This window comes from Camarhynchus parvulus, chromosome 9 (assembly GCF_901933205.1).
Source record: "Camarhynchus parvulus chromosome 9, STF_HiC, whole genome shotgun sequence".
Taxonomy (NCBI): Eukaryota; Metazoa; Chordata; class Aves; order Passeriformes; family Thraupidae; genus Camarhynchus; species Camarhynchus parvulus.
Window position 1 is genome coordinate 1,318,096 of NC_044579.1, and position 9,814 is coordinate 1,327,909.

Consider the following 9,814-nt stretch of genomic DNA (forward strand, 5'->3'; position numbering starts at 1 on the left):
CGTGGGCAGCGGGACCCCGACCCCGGGACCACCCACGCTCCCTTCCTGCGCGTCACCCGCGGCGTGTCACGCGGTGCGCCCGTGGGTGACCGCGTTGGCCGCCGTGTCGGGCACGGTGAGGACAGCGCTCCGCGGGCTCTGCACCCCCGTGGGCAGCGGGACACGGTCCCGACCCCCGCCCGACCCCCGCCCGTCCCGCGTGGGCGCTCGCCGGCGCGCCGCATCGATGGCTCGGCGCTCGCTGCGGCCGCCTGGCCGCGCTCGGCGGTGGATTGGCGCTGCCTGCCCGCCGCCCCGGAAGGCGCTGGGCTCGAACCGGGGCCGCGGCGGCTCCGCCAGGTACGGGGGACACGGGGGGCACTGGGGGGACACGGGGACACAGGGGGACACAGGGACACGGGATACGGCCGCACCGGCCCCCGAGGGCACGGCAGGGCGGCCGGCGGCCGCTGCAGGGCCGGGTGTGCGCAGCGGCCTCCGGTGCGGGCGGTGCGGGGCACGGCCCCGGCGGAGCCCTCACGGGGAGCCCGGCTGTGCTGGGGATGGCCGGGGTGCGCAGGGCTTGGCCCCTGGGAAGGAGTCCCTGGAGCTGCTGGTGCTGGCGGGGAGCGGCTCCGGGGGGATCCCGGGGCTCCCGGGCCTGGCCGGGACCGCTCAGGAGCTGCCCCGGTGCGGGAGCCGTGCCCAGAACGGGCCGCTCTCCGGAACGGGCCGCTTCCGGAACGGGCCGCTCTCCCGGAGGGTGTTGTTCCCTGGAGCCCCGCGGCTCCCGGCGGTGCTCGGAGGGGTCTCCGTGTCCTTAACGTGAATTTGCCTTTCCCCGCTGCAGGCGCTCCCCGGTGGATCAGGAGGTGCTGCCCCGGTGACCGGAGGTGTGAGGATGGGCCAGAGTTTGGACGGAGGAATTGAGCGAGTTGGAGCCGTTTGTGCTGGGAAGAGGCGGAGCAGAGAAGGGAGCGGAGCTGGGAAGGGTTTAGGAGCCCCAGGAAGGGCTGAGGGAGCTGGCAAGGGGCTCAGCCTGGAGAAAAGGGAGATCAGGGGGGCCCTTGTGGCTCTGCACAGCTCCTGCCAGGAGGGGACAGCCGGGGGGTCGGGCTCTGCTCCAGGGAACAGGGACAGGAGGAGAGGGAGCTGCGTGTTTTGTTTTTTGGGGTTTTTTTTTTTTTGTTTTGTTTTGTTTTTTTTTTAATATTATAAATACAAACCAGCTCAGGGCAGCCAGCAGCCCTGTCCCAGCTGGGTTTGTGTGCGTTCTGTGCAGGTCGGAATGGGCCGGCGCTCCTCGGACACGGAGGAGGAGGGCAGGAGCAGGAGGAAGAAGAAGCACCGGCGGCGCTCCTCCTCCAGCAGCTCCTCGGACAGCCGCGCCTACAGCCGCAAGAAGTCGGGCCGGAAATCCAGGTCCAGGTCGCGGTCCCGGGATCTTCCGTCCTGGTCCCATTCCTATGAGAAAAGGTGCATTTGTAGGAGATTTTAGAAACTCTTTGGTGTTACAGCAGGAAGCTGGAAGGGCTTGGATCCCACGGGTTGGGATTTTATGGCACCCATTGTTCTGAACCTTAAGAGATGTGAAACTGTTTTCACTTTGTCAAAATAAAACCCCAAACCCATCACCATGACCAGGAATACCCACACCTCCTTCTCCCCAGGAGAACAGAGCAGGGAATGTGCAGATCCAAAGGGAAATTCTGCTTTAACCCAGGGAAACCCCAGGAGGTAAAATAACTCTTCCTTTCTTCTCCCAGCAGGGACACCTCCCTCTGCCCCAGGGTGTTCCAAGCTCATCCTTGGGCACTGCCAGGGATCCAGGGGCAGCCCCAGCTGCTCTGGGAATCCCATCCCAGCCAGGAATTCCCAATTCCCAATCTCCCATCCATCCCTGCCCTCTGGCAGTGGGAGCCATTCCCTGGGTCCTGTCCCTCCATCCCTTGTCCCCAGTCCCTCTGCAGCTCTCCTGGAGCCCCTTCAGGCCCTGCCAGGGCTCTGAGCTCTCCCTGAAGCCTTCTCCTCTCCAGGTGAGCACCCCCAGCTCTGCCAGCCTGGCTCCAGAGGGGCTCCAGCCCTGCAGCAGCTCCGTGCTCCATCCTCCCTGTCTCAGTCTGGCTTGTGCTGGTGAATTCACTGGAAGGAGGAGCTGGAGAACTCTCCTGGTGTCCAGGAGGAAATGCTCCTGCCAGACCTTTCTGGAGTGGCTGCAGGCTGGCAATGAACCTCAGGGATCCCAGAGGGGCTGGGGCTGCAGGGACCCCAGGGCATCCAGGAATGATCCAGGGCTCTGCTTTTGGGCTCCTGCCTTTGCCCCTGGGGCAGGGCAAATGCTCCTGGCAGGTCAGGCCCTGCTCCATGCTGGGTTTGTCCCTGACCCCCAAGAATCAAAGGCAGCAGTTCCTGGAATTCCTGTCCCTCATCCAGCAGGAACATCACCTTCCCTTTCCAGGAGCAGCCCTGTTCTTCAGCATTAACCTCTGTATCCTGTCCAGCATTCCAGCTCCTGCTGCCCCTCTCCCTCATGCTGGACCAGCACTGAGCACATCCTGAATTATATTCTTATTTATATTTTATATATGCAGATAGTATAATATAATATAATATAATATAATATAATATAATATAATATAATATAATATAATATAATATAATATAATATAATATAATATAATATAATATAATATAATATAATATAATATAATATAATATAATATAATATAATATAATATAATATATCCATTTTGTATTTTAATATTGATTACACGTAAAGGCCAAAAACAGGGAGGATTGTAATTATTAATCAGTTAACTACTGGGGAGATGGGGAGGAAGTGTTAAGATTTGGGTTTTGGGGTTAATATCTTTTCTTTCACCTTTCTCCTTGGTGTAGAAGAATTTATTCTTTGAATAGACAAAACTGGGAGGGAGGGGAAAAGGAAATGACCCTTTTGATTCCTGATTGGACTCAGGAGGGAACTGCCCTTAAATGAACTCAATGAAATAATTAACACTGACTAACTGATTAGTACTAATAGTAGTTAAGGACCCCACCCCAACTTCATTTTTTTGCCTGGGGTGTGGATTTTGGGGGATGAGCTCTTTAGGGCAGCAGTGTCCCTGTGTATGTGAATTATTTGCTATGGGGGAATAGTGGGATTTGAGGCTTCTGGAGCACCCTGTGAACCCCCTGAGTCTGTACATGTTTCCTCAGGAATCCTTGGGGGTTTGTCCCTGTATTTTGGGGTTTTTGGGCAGCGCCAGCATCACCCCTGGCTGTGTTTTCTCAGGAATTGTTTGGGGAATAGTGCCATGCTCCCCCTGTCTCTGTGTTCTCAGGAATGGTTGGGGGTTTGTCCCTGGTTTTGGGCAGTGCCAGCCTCACCCCTGGCTCTGTTTCTCAGTGATTGCTGGGGGTTTGTCTCTGTTCTTTGGGATTTTGGGGCAGTGCCATACTCAGCCCTGGTTCTGCTTTTTCATTGATTGGTGGGGGTTTGTCCCTGTATTTTGGGGTTTTTGGGCAGCACCAGCTTCACCCCTGGCTCTGTTTTCTCAGGAATCCTTGGGGGTTTGTCCCTGCTTTTTGGGTTTTTTTGGGGCAGTGCTATACTTAGCCCTGGCTGTGTTTTTGAGGAATCTTTGGGGTTTTTTTTGCTGGTTTTGGGATGTTTGGCAGGGTCAGCCTCACCTCTGGCTCTGTTTTTCAGGAATTGCTTGGGGAGCAGTGTTGTGTTTTCTGAGGAATCCTTGGGGGTTTTTTTTTGCTGGTTTTGGGGTTTTTGGCAGGGCCAGGCTCACCCCTGCTGTGTTTTCTCAGGACTCCTTGGGGTTTTTTTGCTGTTTTAGGGTATTTTGGCAGGGCCAGGCTCACCCCTGCTCTGTTGCAGGCGCAGACACAGATCCAGCAGCAGCTCTTCCTACGGCTCCAGGAGGAAGCGCAGCCGCTCCCGGGGCAGAGGCAAATCCTACAGATCCCAAAGGTCCAGGTCAAAGAGCAGGACCAGGAGGTAAGAATCTCCCTAGGAAAGAAAAAAAAAATCAGTGGTATTTTACTGGAAAAACATTCCTGGAAAATCCTGCCAGAATTCCTGGGCTTGGGATCAATGGGAATAATGGCTGCAGGTGATGGTTCACACCACACATCCCTGGAAATTCCTCATTTGGGGTCTCTGGAGTGCTTCCCACACAGTAAATCTTTCAGTTACCCTGGTGGAACACTTTTGAACATAAGATATTTATCTTGCATTTGATTCAAGCAAAAACCCCATAAATAGGGTTTTTTGGTGTCATACAATTATTTCTAAGCGTCTCATAGTTTTTTTTCCTTTGGTTCCTGCTTTCCATAATTTCCACACATAACACTGGCTCCCTGAAGTTCAGAATAAACTGATTTTCTCTCCTGTGTACCTCTCAGAAAAGGATGAGTCTTTAGTTATGCAATGTTTTATTAATATTTAAGGATGTCTGCAGTGAAAGTTTGCATGCATTGGTTTGTGATAAACAAATATTTCGCAATTTAAATATTTAAATCTTAACCAGAAGGTTTAAAAGACATTAAAAAAAATCTGCTTTTCTTCTTTAATTAAGAGATGCTTGGTTGTGTTTGTGTGTATTTTCCAATTAAGAGGTTTAGCTGAAGTTTATCCTGGCTACCAGGTTTCCCATTAGCATTTTCTATTGATTTTAAATCAATTATTGAGTGGATCAGGCAGATCAAAGCTGTTTGGGTCCATATTTAAAATCTTCAGCCAGGTGATTTTGTGTGCTTGCACTAAGAATTTGTTAAACCTTTGGTTTCCATGTCCAAACCAGGAGAGCTGTTGCCTCTAAATGTTGAAAAATTGTTGTTGAAAGATGTGACTATTCCCCTTTCTCTTCTTTGTGCTGTGCCATGACTTATTCCCAGCTGTTCACTGGAAGAGTTGCTTGGACCCTTTATTGCTGCAGTGCCTTTGTAGTAGAAATTTAATTATTTAGAGTTAGAAATAAATTTAGAAATTAAACTGCCTGACCTCTCTTGGAGTCTCCTCCCCATCAGAGCTGTGCAGCTATTCCTGTGAATATCCACTTTTTTTTTTGCTAAGAAAATCAGTTTGAACCCACAGAAATGTCAGAAGAAAGAGATGAAAGGGAAGAGTTTTCACATGCTTAGTGTTAGGAAGTGTGATAAACTGATTTAAATTTTTTTTATTATAATAAAACAATATATAATAAATTACAGACCTCATGAGCTATGGTTTAATGGTCATATGGTTATAATACAATAATATATAATAAATATGAATTGCAGCTCTCAGTAGCTGTGGTTTAGTGGTCATCTTTTCCAAGGGATTTGATTTTAATAATGGTTACAATATATGGAAATTAGGCACCTAAAAACATGAAAAACCCGGCTACTGCTAGGAAATACTGTGTATCAAATATTTGATGTATCAGGTATTTTATGTATCGAATATTTGATGTATCAGGTATTTTATGTATTAAATATTTGATGTATGAGGTATTTTATGTATCAAATATTTGGTTTATTGAACATTTCACATATAGAGTGTGCAGCACTAGGGAGGTAGGGCTGCACATTCCTTTAAATGCTGGTCCTATTCACACCCACAGAGGGAAAATATTGCTAAATAACATCCCAAATGATCCCCCAGGAGCCCAAAAGCTTAAAGTTAAACCCAACAGGACCCATTCCACCCTTTATTGTAATTTTTTCTGAGTCTGCTGTAGTGTGGCACTGAGCAGCTCTGCATTAATCTGATTTTGGGGAGTTAAATCTTGGTTTAGCACAAAGCTGCTACTCCAGGCTTGTGCTTGCCCTGCTTGTCAGTGCTGAGCTCTTTCAGTGATGCCAAATAATCCCTTTTCTGCCTGAAAATCACTCAACCCAGGGGCTCACCTGCTTTCCAAGGAGTTTAGGATTCCTCAGGCTGGAAAAGAGATTGTGGGGGAGAGAGGGAATGTGATGGAAGAGTAGAAAAAAGAAACCTGAAAATACAAATGGTGGGGAAAGGTGGTTCAGGATTGAGGGTTCCCCATCTCTGCCTTACCTGGGCCAGGTGTGACAATGTTTGTCCTGGAAAATGTGTGTGTTTATAGTGCTGGCATGGAATTCTCATGAGTTCCAGCTGTACTCCCTAATTTTTATTTGCTCAGAGTGGCACAACTTATTTTCCTACGGCTTTTCAAGGGAAACCCTGAAGAAACCACTTGTAAATAATAAAAAATAATTAATAAAAGGCTCCAGAGGAGCTCAGGCAGCCCCTTGTGTTCCTGTGGTGAGGAATGGGTTATCCAGGGGAATATTCCTGAGGATCTCCAGCTTCTGCATTGCCAGGGAGGGAGGAAAAGCTGCTCCCACCTGGAAAGGGGAGATCAGCCTGGGTTTGTAGCCTCTGCTGCACCCTCAGGGGATTATCCTCTTTTGGAGCCCAGAAAATGTAAATTTGTAAATTTTGTTTTATTTATTAGGAGTCTGCCTCTAGAAAATTACCTTCCTGTTGGAAGTTAAGGTCTGGTACGTGGTCTCTTTAAATGCCTGGAATTGTTTGTGGCATAAATCATGCAGGTGACACGGATTCTGTATCCTGTGACCTCTTTTCTCCCCACAATCTTTTAATTTGTTTTTCAAGGTAGTGAAGGTGGTGTTAAAAGTAATGCATTGTTTAATAACTTCTCCAACACAGGTGTTTTATTTGAGCAGGTGATTTACAGATCTCCAGCAGTGCAAAACACTGAGATAGATCAAGTTTTACTCTGGAAAGTTGAATTTTTATAATGATATGTGTAAGATATTTTAAATAGGTGTTGTTTGCAACCTAAACTGATTTCTTGTACTTTCTTGGAGAAGGAAACTTGTGCATATTGTGGTTATTTTATTTTAGATGCATTTTTATGGTGAAAAAAGTGGGACTTCCCAGTATTGCTTGTTCTTTTTTTGAGAAGATAAGAAAACTTGTGCATATTATAATTATCCTGTTTTAGATACAATTTTGGAGTTAAAAAAGTGGAGCTTCCTAATGATAGTTGTGTTTTATTTGAGAAGATAAGAAATTTTGTGTGTGTTGGCTGTTTTATTTTGGATGCAGTTTTTAGGGTGAAAAAACTGGAGCTTCCCAGTAGTGGTTGTGTTTTATTTGAGAAGATAAGAAAACTTGTGCATATTATAATTATCCTGTTTTAGATGCATTTTTAAAGTCAAAAAAGTGGAGCTTCCCAGTAATGCTATAAATTCCAAGCTGTCCTACAGTGAGAGAGTACAATGCAAATACGACTTAATAAGATCACAAACTGAATTTCAGCAGAAACAACCAAGATTTACATTAAATTAGGAATTTTAAAACCGATTTAGTTTGTTTTACTGAGCATTTGCTTAATAACATTTCGCCTCCTCACAATCTTTTTAAAGCCAATAATTCGTCTGCGAGGCGCAGGCACATCCTCCTGTGGAAAAATTGGAAGCAACAGCTCCCTCTCTGCAGCCAGGCATCCAGAGCTGGGAAGGAATATTTCAGCTCCACAGAATTTAATAAATCATCCCATTTCCTAATTTGATCATATTAGATGCTGATGTGGAAGGAGCATTTCAAATAGCAGCTCCTCATTAATATACATCAGGCTGGGGAATAGCAGGGAATACTTATGGAGGGATGTCACAGTTCCTGTTCCTTAGTTTACTAAGTGGAACAGGTTGATGTGATCCTGGGTGTTATTTGTCACTGTCTTGCTAAAATGGTTTGGGTCGAGTTATGGAGTCCAGGAAGACGGGGCTGATAAATCAAAAGTGGATTGAGTGGACAGCAGGCAGTGATTGATACCGTGACAGGATATGAGGAAAGGAATCTTGATAGGAGCATGCCCCATATTGAATATGAGAAGGAAAATGGCCCTGGAGTATGGATATTATTCAAGGAAATGAGAATAATAATATCATCTTGAAATTATTGCTGGGTGAAGATTAGGGGAGTTCTTATTAGAATATTCTGCTGCTGTGGCTCCTGCAGGATTCTGGGCTGGATGGAGCCCTGGGAATACTGGGAGAGTTTCCACTGTGATTGTTCTGCCAGTTAATCACATAGAAAATACTCTGCAGCAGAACTTGCTGCACAAATCTTCTAATTCATGGAGCTTTAAATAGAATTAACCAAAAAATGTTGACCTTTATTCCCTGATTTCAGCCAATCCTGGAACTGCCTGTGAATATGCAAGTTTGCTTTATTGTCTGCCAAATGGCTTTGGCTTCTCCCATTATGTTAAAATGCAAACTGCTGCCTTAAAATATCTTTAATGCACTTCCACTTCAAAATCGACACAAAACCAGCAAGTGCATCTGTACATGTTGAAGAAGAAAAAAAGATTATATGGGAAGTAATCCTGCCTGGAGAGCTGATCCTTGGCAGTGTGGCTGAAGGAGGTGGTGGATCTGGTTTTACATCTTGTTTCTTTGCCATTCCTCCAGTCTAATGATTTCATGTGCAGGTTATTGCATCCAGGGCAGGGGAGCTGCTGCTTGGGGCTGGCTTTGGCACAGCTTTGGGTTTGGGGATGCAGAAGCAGCTGCCATCATCCCAGCAGTGTGAACTGGAATTAACCTGGGCTCAGCCTGGCACAGTTTTGTGGTTAGCAGTTCAATTGTGCTGTTTAAAACCAGAGTCCTCAAGTGCAGTGTGAGAAGAGTCATTAAATAACTGATAATAAAACCCCACTGATTGTGGTTTTTCGGGGTCTTTGAGAGTTTCCCTTTTTAATCCCTTCTTTAAAAAATTGCTGTTAGATATTTTATTGAAGGGTTGGTACTGCACAGTTTGTAAGACTTTTTAAAGATGGCATCACTGAATGCTTTTGTATTTGTGTTACTGGTACCTGTCTCAGTTAATCTCCTTTTTTCCATGCAATTATCTTAGTGTGGGATTGAAGCGCTGGAGTCTTTCTACATTAAAACCTGGCCTATCAGACCTCAGAGCTGATAAGAACTAGTGGATCAAGACACAATTTGTAGTAATTTTGTGTCTGTCTGTCTGTCCTGCTCAGCACATGCTGGTGAACAGCTTTTCATGGATTACAGAGCAGGGGCTTCATTATGAAAACTTCAGGAGGGATTTCCTCAAACAGCATTGGCCTAAGAGGAAAATAAAGCTTTTCAGGAGAGAGGAAATTAAAAGGGATGGAAGTTTTGAGTGGACAGCAGATAACTAAAGAGTAAAATTGTGATGGAAAGTTTATGGAGGAACAGAAGGCTGTAGAGGAGAGATTGGTTAAAAAAAAAGAACAGAATGTGTCCAGTGGTGGGCAAAGATCCACTGTAGTGGTGTGGAGTTAGAAGACTGATTGTTAGGGGTGTTGAGGTGTGAATTTCAGGGCGGTGCAGCTGTGGGATTAAAGCTGGTGATGTTCCAGGTGAGAGCAGAGGTCTGGCCGTGGCACTGAGCGCTGGCACAGCTGATGGTGGCTGTTCAGGAAAAGGACAAGCTGGGGACACAGGGGAGGTTTTGGGCTGGCTGTGGAGCAGCTGGGTGTGCTGGGAGGGTGGCACTGGGACTGGGAGCAGCAGGACTGGCTCAGAGGGATGGGGCTGGGATGGGACAGGGACATCCAGGGCCTTTCTCCTGCTGCAGGACACCAGGAGTGAGCAGGGCTGGGCACACAGGGACACAGCTGGGCCCTCTGCAGCTGGGAAATCCCTTTGGAAATGCCAAAGGAGGAGTTTCCCAAAGAGAAGCAGACAGGAGCCCTGGCAGAAGTCAAGCAGTGCTGTTTAATTAGAACATTGCTTTTGAAATTCCAAGCCATTCCATGTTTCTGTAATTTTATTCTTGTGATTAATTCTTAGG

At 46.9% G+C, this 9,814-nt stretch overlaps 1 long non-coding RNA gene across 1 annotated transcript; it reads left to right on the forward strand.

The window, feature by feature from the left end:
• Nucleotides 1–272: 272 nt before the first annotated feature.
• LOC115906714 lies at nucleotides 273–4,012 on the forward strand. Its single transcript, XR_004060952.1, has 4 exons — nucleotides 273–339; nucleotides 830–872; nucleotides 1,262–1,455; nucleotides 3,872–4,012. It is a non-coding gene; the product is annotated as an uncharacterized LOC115906714 (long non-coding RNA).
• The last annotated feature ends 5,802 nt before the right edge of the window (nucleotides 4,013–9,814 follow it).